General features: G+C 50.1%; 1 protein-coding gene across 1 annotated transcript in view; it reads right to left on the bottom strand.

Annotated features, from left to right (window-relative positions):
- LOC112073032 (CSC1-like protein 2) overlaps positions 1 to 4,970 on the bottom strand; it is a gene marked incomplete at its 3' end in the record, with an annotated part of 91,901 nt that overhangs the window by 68,620 nt on the left and 18,311 nt on the right.

Genomic DNA, 4,970 nt, shown 5'->3' on the forward strand with positions numbered 1-4,970 from the left:
GGAACAGGGTGCCTACATAGGGAACAGGGTGCCTACTAGGAAACAGGGAGCCTACATTTCGGGAACAGGGAGCCTAATAGGGAACAGGGAGCCTACATAGGGAAGCAGGGAGCCTACATGGGACACAGGGTGCCATCTGGGACACAGGGAGCCTACATAGGGAACAGGGTTGCCTACATAAGGAAAGGGCGCCTACATAGGGAACAGGGCTGGCGCTACATAGGGAACAGGGCGCCTACATAGGGACACAGGGCGCCTACATAGGGAACAGGGAGCCTACATAGGGAACAGGGAGCCTACATAGGGAAAGGGTGCCATCTGGGACACAGGAGCCTACATAGGGAACAGGTGCCTACATAGGGAACAGGGCGCTACATAGGGAACAGGGCGCCTACATAGGGACAGGGCGCCTAATAGGGAACAGGGCGCCTACATAGGGAACAGGGCGCCTACATAGGGACAGGGTGCCTACATAGGGAACAGGGTGCCTACAATAGGGAACAGGGTGCCTACATAGGGAACAGGGAGCCTACATAGGGAAAGGGAGCCTACATAGGGAACAGGGAGCCTACATAGGAACAGGGAAGCCTACATAGGGAACAGGGAGCTACATAGGGAACAGGAGCCTATAGAACAGGGCTACATAGGGAACAGGGTGCCATCTGGGACACAGGGAGCCTACATAGGGAACAGGGTGCCTACATAGGGACAGGGTGCCTACATAGGGAACGGGTGCCTCATAGGGAACAGGGTGCCTACATAGGGAACAGGGTGCCTACATAGGGAACAGGGTGCCTACATAGGGAACAGGGTGCTACATAGGGAACGGGTTACATAGGGAACAGGGTGCCTACATAGGGAACAGGGTGCTACATAGGGACAAGGGAGCCTACAAGGGAACAGGGAGCCTAAATAGGGAACAGGGAGCCTACATAGGGAACAGGGAGCCTACATAGGGAACAGGGAGCCTACATAGGGACAGGGGCCTACATAGGGAACAGGGAGCCTACATAGGAACAGGGTGATCTGGGACAAGGGAGCCTACTAGGGAACAGGACTACATGGGAAGCCTACATAGGGAACAGGGTGCCTACATAGGGAACAGGGAGCCTACATAGGGAACAGGGAGGGAACAGGGAGCCTACATAGGGAGGGTCATAGGGAACAGGGTGCCTAACATAGGGAACAGGGTGCCTACATAGGGACAGGGTGGCCTACATAGGGAACAGGGTGCCTACATAGGGAACAGGGGCCTACATAGGGAAGGGACCTACATAGGGAACAGGGAGCCTACATAGGGAACAGGGAGGGCCTACATAGGGAACAGGGTGCCTACATAGGGAACAGGGTGCTACATAGGGAACAGGGTGTACATAGGGAAAGGGGCCTACATAGGAACAGGAGCCTACTAGGGAACAGGGAGCCTACATAGGGAACAGGGAGCCTACATAGGGAACAGGGAGCCTACATAGGGAACAGGAGCCTACTAGAACAGGGAGCTACTAGGGAACAGGGAGCCTACATAGGGAACAGGGAGCCTACATAGGAACAGGGAGCTACATAGGGAACAGGTGCCATCTGGGACACATGGAGCTACATAGGGAACAGGGACCTACATAGGAACAGGGTGCCTACATAGGGAACAGGGAGCCTACATAGGGAACAGGGAGCCTACATAGGGAACAGGGAGCCTACATGGGAACAGGGTGCCATCTGGGACACAGGGAAGATGTTCCCAGCTGTCATCAACATATTTCACAAATCTAATATGCAGAAGGAGACAGAGGGACTTTTATGAAAGTCACAAACAACCCTCTGTCAGCAACTGTTCAACGAACTAATGAGTTCGTAAACCCGCTACAATCAAGTAGTACAGCAAGCAGTTTAGCAGTTACTCCGGCGGGTCCTGTGGCAATAAATTAATAAAAAGCAAAAGCTTTCCTTTGACTGATGAGTTCCAGTGTTGATAAGAATAGTCTTAGTCAGCTAGCTAACATAAATAGCATTCCTCTCTGTTTGAGTCAGGTTGTTGAGCTAAACTAGCTAGCTGAGTAAGTGAAAATAATAACGAAATCTATCTCCAATTTTGGGGGGAAATAAATCGTAAAAAAAAAAGAAAAAAAAAGAAAATCAACTATTGTCTTTCTACTCCTCACCACAGTTTAATGCACTGCAGTGCTAGCTAGCTGTAGCTTCTGCTTTCAGTACTAGATTCATTCTCTGATCCTTTGATTGGGTGGACAACATGTCAGTTCATGGTTCAAGGTACCTCAGATACAGGGCCTAAGTACCTCAGATACATGGGCCACAGGTACCTCAGATACATGGGCTCAGGTACCTCAGATACATGGTCAGGTACTCAGATAATGGGCTCAGGTACCTCAGATACATGGGTCAGGTACCTCAGATACATGGGCTCAGGTACTCAGAACATGGTAGACTCAGAACCATGGCTAGGTAACCAGACATGGGGCCAGGTATCAGATACATGGGCTCAGGTACCTCAGACACATGGGCTCAGGTACCTCAGACAATGGGCTCAGGTACTCTAGACACATGGCTCAGTACCTCAGAACGGGGCAGGTACTCAGATACACGGGCTCAGGTACCTCAGATACACGGGCTCAGGTACCTCGATACACGGGCTCAGGTACCTCAGATACAGGGCTCAGGTACCTCAGATACACGGGGCCAGGTACCTCAGATACACGGGGCCAGGTACCTCAGACACGGGGGCCAGGTACCTCAGACACACGGGGCCAGGTACCTCAGACACACGGGGCCAGGTACCTCAGACACCCGGGGCCAGGTACCTCAGACACACGGGGCCAGGTCCTCAGAACACGGGCAGGTACTCAGACACACGGGGCCAGGTACCTCAGATACACGGGGCCAGTACCTCAGATACACGGGGCCAGGTACCTCAGATACACGGGGCCAGGTACCTCAGATACGGAGGCAGAACGGGGCAGGTACCTCAGATACACGGGGCCAGGTACCTTCAAGATACATGGGCTAGGTACCTCAGATACATGGGGCCAGGTCCTCAGGTACATGGGGCCAGGTACCTCAGGTCACTGGGCTAGGTAACTCCGATACATGGGCTAGGTAACTCCGATACATGGGCCAGGTACCTCAGGTACATGGGCTAGGTACCTTTTCTCTGGCCACTCTCTCTCTAAAGCCCAGCTCTGTGGGTGTATGTGCTTAAAGTGGTCCTATGGACAGGTACTCCAATCTCTGCTGTTGAGCTTTGCAGCTCCTTCAGGGTTATCTTTGGTCTCTTTGTTGCCTCTCTGATAATGCCTCCTTGCCTGGTCCGTGAGTTTTGGTGGCGCCCCTCTTGGCAGGTTTGTTGTGGTGCCATATTCTTTCCATTTTTTAATAATGGATTTAAATGGTGCTCCGTGGGATGTTCAAAGTTTCAGATATTTTTTTAACCCAACCCTGATCTGTACTTCTCCACAACTTTGTCCTGACCTGTTTGGAGAGCTCCTTGGTCTTCATGGAGGTGCCCTTGCTTAGTGGTGTTGCAGCCTTTGGGCTTTCAGAACAGGTTAAATATACTGAACATCATGTGAAGATCATGTGACACTTAAATAAAGTCCACCTGTGTGCAATCTAACTAATTATGTGACTTCTGAAGGTAATTGGTTGCACCAGATTTTATTTAGAGGCTTCATAGCAAAGGGGGTGAATACATATGCACGCACCACTTGGTCATATTTAGAATTTTTTAAACAACTTATTTTTTTCATTTCACTTCACCAATTAGTACTATTATGTGTATGTTCATTACATGAAATCCAAATATAAATCCATTTAAATTACAGGTTGTAATGCAACGAAATAGTAAAAACGCCAAGGGGGATAAATACTTTTGCAAGGTACCACAGATATACAGGCTAGGTACCACAGATATATAGGCTCGGTACCACAGATATACAGGCTAGGTACCACAGATATACAGGGCTAGGTACCACAGATATACAAGGCTAGGTACCACAGATATACAGGCAAGGTACCACAGATATATAGGCTCGGTACCACAGATATACAGGCTTAGTACCACAGCAGGCTAGGTACCACATATATACAGGGCTAGGTACCACAGATATATAGGCTCGGTACCACAGATATACAGGCTAGGTACCACAAATATACAGGCTAGGTACCACAAATATACAGGCTAGGTACCACAGATATACTAGGTAAGTACACCCTGTGAATGACTCCGCATGGAAACAGTGTGACTAAGCTACCATCGTCACCAAGCTAGCCCATCTGACCAGGAGCTTGTTGCCATGACGCCACCGCCACGTTCCGCCAGAGATTCTCACAACACTACAAACAAAAGGAGCATGGAGGCAATGAGGGAGACAATCACATGCTGAGCCCTGGTTAAACTAAATTCACCGTCTGCTAGATGGGTAGAGTCAACGGGCTGATTGCTCATCTACTGGCCTGACTGGCTCAAAATAATCTGTGTTGTGGGCTGGGGAGGATAAGCCTGATCAGGGGTCCACAATCCTGTTCCTGGAGAGATACAATCCTGTTCCTGGAGAGATACCCTCCTGAAGGTTAACTCCAACCCTGTTCCTGGAGAGATACCCTCCTGAAGGTTTCAACTCCAACCCTGTTCCTGGAGAGATACCCTCCTGTAGGTTTTAACTCCAACCCCGTTCCCGGAGAGAAACCCTCCTGTAGGTTTCAACTCCAACCCTGTTCCTGGAGAGATACCCTCCTGTAGGTTTTAACTCCAACCCTGTTCCCGGAGAGAAACCCTCCTGTAGGTTTTAACTCCAACCCTGTTCCTGGAGAGATACCCTCCTGTAGGTTTTAACTCCAACCCTGTTCCTGGAGAGATGAAAACTACAGGAGGGTCATCCAGGAAGGGTTGGAGTTAAAACCTACAGGAGGGTATCTCTCCAGGAACAGGGTTGGAGTTAAAACCTACAGGACGTTTCTCT

This window comes from Salvelinus sp. IW2-2015, unplaced genomic scaffold, assembly GCF_002910315.2.
Source record: "Salvelinus sp. IW2-2015 unplaced genomic scaffold, ASM291031v2 Un_scaffold2128, whole genome shotgun sequence".
In the NCBI taxonomy this organism is placed as follows: domain Eukaryota; kingdom Metazoa; phylum Chordata; class Actinopteri; order Salmoniformes; family Salmonidae; genus Salvelinus; species Salvelinus sp. IW2-2015.